Source organism: Poecilia formosa, unplaced genomic scaffold (genome assembly GCF_000485575.1).
Source record: "Poecilia formosa unplaced genomic scaffold, Poecilia_formosa-5.1.2 Scaffold529, whole genome shotgun sequence".
In the NCBI taxonomy this organism is placed as follows: domain Eukaryota; kingdom Metazoa; phylum Chordata; class Actinopteri; order Cyprinodontiformes; family Poeciliidae; genus Poecilia; species Poecilia formosa.
The window spans coordinates 253995-259613 of record NW_006800468.1 but is presented as its reverse complement, the minus strand read 5'-3'; the positions used below and the strand labels follow the sequence as shown (position 1 = coordinate 259613).

At 38.6% G+C, this 5619-nt stretch overlaps 1 long non-coding RNA gene across 1 annotated transcript; it reads right to left on the bottom strand.

Moving 5' to 3' along the window:
* Positions 1–2179: 2179 nt before the first annotated feature.
* LOC107834127 (uncharacterized) lies at positions 2180–5341 on the bottom strand. The gene is made up of 2 exons (XR_001659911.1): positions 4834–5341; positions 2180–2641 (listed from the first exon to the last, which is right to left on the bottom strand). It is a non-coding gene; the product is annotated as an uncharacterized LOC107834127 (long non-coding RNA).
* Between the last annotated feature and the right edge of the window lie 278 nt (positions 5342–5619).

The window sequence follows — 5619 nt, the reverse complement described above, 5'->3', positions numbered from 1 at the left end:
TGTCAGTGAATGTATAACGCGGCGAACATCTTAAAACCTTTCTCCAGCTGACTTGTTGGGGCTTCGGATCGATGTACAAACCTTGGCCAAGCACTGCAAGCACCTAATGTAAATGATATTTGTATTGGATCGGAAACAATCGAGTCGCTTTACCCCGAACGCGGAAGCTGAGGTGCAAAGAGCCCCGAGAGGTGGTGACGTATTTCCGTTTGAATTTATGCCACATAGATTGGTTCCCGGTCCTGCTTACTCCTATTGTTTTTAGCCAAAGCTGCAAGATCTGTATCATGAAAAGACGCAAAACTTAAAATATCTGCGAGCTACCATCCAGTGCTTAGTTTTTTCATTTTCCCACTGATATCAAGGCAACAGCGGACTGTAGCCAAAACTTAGCCACTACAGCTAACACACGGTTTGTAGCTGCCTGCTATTTCAAAGCTTGAGGATACTGAAGATCCAGTGTCAGAAATGGGAAGACGGAGGTTAAAAAGAAGCTGTACGTGCTTCGTTCACTGGAATAATTTGTTGGAGGAAAATAATGCCGGAGGAAATCCACTGCTATGGGAACAGGCTGAGAACAGAAGCAGCGATTCGGCACAAAGTAAGTCAATACGTGTGTTGATGCGTTTGTGTTATACGGAGTATGAAATTGTTTTTAGGTAACTCCTTAACTTTTGTTTATATGGCAATTAGCCTATATAAAATACATTTAACATGCAGTCGGAGCGTCCCTCCGATACTGAGCACGGTAATTTAAGAACAACCGAGGGCAGCAACGCTTCAGCCCGATCCAAACCACACAGGTAGTCGGTCAGATTAAGGTCCAAAACCTTCAATTTACAGCCGTTTAAGTGGCACCGATCCACATAAAAAACCCGCAAAACAAATGGTACAAATCACGTATTTCCCGAATCCCGAAAATATAACATCTACCTTTGCTGTTTCATAATTATAATCCACGTTAGAGTGAATTTTTCCCTTGGCTGCTATAATCTCTTCTTGCTTTACACAACGTAATTTCTCTTTTTTCCCCTCTGAAATTCTGCTTAGAAAATGAGGTTATGACGTTACATTCTCCCGCTGCTTTTTGTTTTTAAAATGGTAAATTTAGGTTTGCCTCGACTTTTATAAACTAATGCCTCTTCTATGCATCAGTTTTTGTATTACTGTTGGTACAGATATTAGGCGAACACTGTGCTTTGCCTGCTAGTAGTTTAAATTAATTTCAGCTGCACACTTTCAAAAGAGTATTCAGATTTTAACATGCATTTTCTAAGTAGTATTTTAGTTCACTCTTACTCAATAACTTAAGTGTTGTTACACCTCTGAAACATTTTTTGCAGTTTCTTTGTGATACCAGAACTATTTCACTTAAACATTTAATTTCCTGCGATATCGTCAATTTATTTTCAAGCAAAACTCTCAAAAAGAGCTGAGGATTTATTAGTTTTTATTACGTTGTGCAGCTAAATATGGACGCTTATTAGTTTTTTGTTTGTTTTTAATTGTTCAGGTTTGCATCGCAACACCTCGTGATGTGTTTCTGAGCCATGATCGCTGTGCTGATTACCTTTCCATTGGATCCAAGCACCTGGACCAGCTGACGGCGTCCATCCACGGTCTGCCGGATCATCACAACGTGGACTAACTTTTTTTTTTACTTGGTTACTATGATCTGGAAACCGGAGCACCAGATATGCAAAAATCTACCTGCAGACTTTGTTTGGCTACCCTGACACTGCAGTCATCCTGGACGGGGCTGAGCCGGTCTTCCTCTCCTCCAGAGTGGCGAGTTTTCATCACCAGTAAAGGCAAACAAGTCTGATGTCTGGTTAGCTGCTACAAAGTATATTATATATTCACTGTTCATTTTGCTATCTTGTTTGTACCTACAATAAAATTGAATCTCATTTATAATACTTACATTTCACAAGCCTTTTTTTCCCCATTTCTCGGTCTTTACGTTACATCAAGTATTTGCATGTAGCTCAGGAATTCAAGTGAGATATTAAAATGCAACACTTAAGTAAACTAGCAAAGAAATGTGAATATTAAGTAATATGTAGTCATATAATTTAAGATACTGAATAAGGCTGGATGATATGACTTACAAGATTTTTTTTCATACCAGATTTGATTTTAATCTATTCCTCAATTTCTATAATAAAGTCACAGAAAATATTTTCAAAAAGTGCCTTTATTTCAATCATCTGTTCTGTGAGTTGTATAAGGGAGCATTACGGTCAGGATACAAGAAATTTTAATTGCAAGAATGCAGTCATCGTTACAGCAGAATAAAGATGCAATTTTATAACACAATGTTTTAAAATTACAATAAGTCATTTTAATGAGAAATAAAGATTCAGCTTGATCTGACATAACCAGCTCAGTCCATGTGGTTCTGACATTTGTCAGTAAGAGAATGTACATTTCCACCTCAACTGACCAGGTAAGCATTAAGGTAAAAATAAAAAATAGAGCAAATACTGTATACAAAACGGAAAAAGAGCAACTGATAGAAATACTATCTATAGAAAGAAAAGCAAAAAAGTTAATAGCAGGAGAAAAGTTGTTGGCAACATTAGCTGAGCCAATCTCTCCCTCCAGGAAGCCAACAAACAGAACTCCTGTCCAACTCCAGCTATAATAAAGATAAAGAAAGAAAACGGAAAGTTAAAATAACAAATAATGCCAATTTAATAATTCAGATCTAATGCGTTCTGGAATCTATTATTGACATTTTACAAATTTCACAAATCAATTAGGTTTCACAAATGTTTTATTTATTCTGCTGTTAGTACAGAATAATATAGTCAGGTTTGAAATGACTAGGTGTTGTAGTTTTTAAAGTACAACACATTAAAAAAGCTCAAGATAGTGAAAAATTAACTTTAGTTATTTTCCGAATTAGATGCTACATTCGGAAGCTAACTTCAGCTTCGACTGACAGCTTGGGCATAAGACAGATCTATATATGTTTATATAGATATATATCTATAAAGCATAGATATGTAGATTGCACACTGCACAGATAATCAAAACACTTAACGTTTACATAGCACCTTTATGAGCTTGTCCCTGTTAGCTACGTCAGACATATGAGGCATTATGGTGAATACAAACGATTTATTAACTTGCCTTCGAAGTTATTGTGAAGTTTTGACACATCCAGCTTAAATCCTTTGTTTTTGTTGGAGCGTTTCAGGACGTCTGAATAATTATACAGGCATCATTAATAGTCCTGCAGCGACTGAGGAGCCACTGTACACATACTGTTGCCTGTGCACCGGAAGCAGTCTATGTGGCAAAAAAATGCGGAAGTGCTAAAACGGAAGTCCGTGGCATATGCCCCATAGACATAATATAAGCTTATAAGCTTATATTATGCTTAGCTAAGCTATATGCTTATATTATGTCTATGATATACCCCATTTAATAGAAAACACTCAGTAAGTTCTGATCACATCACTACGCCATCATGTGACTCCCTCCTGGTGCGCTACAATCCGGAAACAACCCTGCTTGAAAATAGAACCGGGAAAATTTTTGGAACTGAAAACAACAGGTTGAAGCAGGAACACCGCGTGTGCACCCATGATGAAACACGTCAGTTTAAGGTGCAACAGAAAGTAAGTTAGTGATTGTGTATGCTCATATGTGTGTGTGGGCGTACTCGCATGCTGACACGGACTCATAATTAAGTCCCGGTTTTACGTCAATCCGCGTTTCCCCATCAGATAAGGTTCCCCTTGCGTCTTCTTGCCGCTCCGCCCCGCCCACGCTGCAAAATACGTGCCTGCTCGTGATGAGCACTGAGAAAGCACGCGCTTGTTTGGCGCGCTTGTCTGAGGAACTACGGACACCGTGAAAGCTCAAACAACATGTTTCGGCAAAGTTGTCACACTTACGTCACGTTTTTGCGGGAAACTAATAGTAATAATACTAATAACAATAATAATAATAGATAGGTATAGTATCTGATGACTGAAAATCACCTATCAGATACCGTTCCCCTTGTTTTACAGTGGAGGAACCCTATCTGATGGCCATATTTCAACCATCAGATACCGTTCTCCCTATGTTAAAATCACCCATCAGATACTGTTTCCCTTGTTTTACAGTGGGGGAACCCTATCTGATGGGTGATTTTAACATAGGGGGAACATTATCTGATGGGTGAAATATGGCCAACAGATAGGGTTCCCCTACTGTAAAACAAGGGGAACGGTATCTGGTGGGCGAAATATGGCCATCAGATACCGTTCCCTCACTGTAAAACAAGGGGAACGGTATCTGATGGGTGATTTTCAGTCATCAGATACCGGTCCCTCACTTTATCACAGGGTGAACGGTATCTGATNAGGGCCAATTTAATAATTCAGATCTAATGCGTTTTGGAATATATTATTGACATTTTACAAATTTCACAAATCAATAGGTTTCACAAATGTTTTATTTATTCTGCTGTTAGTACAGAATAATATAGTCAGGTTTGAAATGACTAGGTGTTGTAGTTTTTAAAGTACAACACATTAAAAAAGCTCAAGATAGTGAAAAATTAAGAGTAATTGCAACTTTAGCTATTTTCCGAATTAGATGCTACATTCGGAAGCTAACTTCAGCTTCGACTGACAGCTTGGGCATAATATAGACAGGTTTATATATGTTTATATAGATATATATCTATATTTATAAAGCATAGATATGTAGATTACACACTGCAGAGATAATCAAAACACTTAACGTTTACATAGCACCTTTATGAGCTTGTCCCTGTTAGCTACGTTAGACATATGAGGCATTATGGTGAATACAAACGATTTTTTAACTTACCTTCGAAGTTATTGTGAAGTTTTGACACATCCAGCTTAAATCCTTTGTTTTTGTTGGAGTGTTTCAGGACGTCTGAATAATTATACAGGCATCATTAATAGTCCTGCAGCGACTGAGGAGCCACTGTACACGTACTGTTGCCTGTGCACCGGAAGCAGTCTATGTGGCAAAAAAATGCGGAAGTGCTAAAACGGAAGTCCATGGCATATACCCCATTTAATAGAAAACACTCAGTACATTCTGATCACATCACTACGTCATCATGGGACTCCCTCCTGGTGCGCCACAATCCGGAAACAACCCTGCTTGAAAATAGAACCGGGAAAATGTTTGGAAATGAAAACAACAGGTTAGGATGGATATGTTAACTGAAGCAGGAACACCGCGTGTGCACCCACGATGAAACAAGTCAGTTTAAGGTGCAACAAAAAGTAAGTTAGCGATTGTGTATGCTCGTATGTATGTGTGTGTGGGCGTACTCGCATGCTGACACGGACTCATAATTAAGTCCCGGTGTTGCGTCAACCGCGTTTCCCCATCAGATAAGGTTCCCCTTTGTTAAGAGAGGAAAAATTCTTGAACTTTAAAAACCTTTTGACTCGTTAAATCCTCTCTTATGCCCGGGTTCAGAAAAATGCTGTGCGCAAAGACTGAGATCACGCAGAGATAACAGCGTCATAATAATCAGCATTTATTCAAGACAGATGCATACTATGACCAGACAAACACATCTACGGTGTCCCTGAGGTGCAAAACACTATAACATTAACGAAGCACAATTACAAA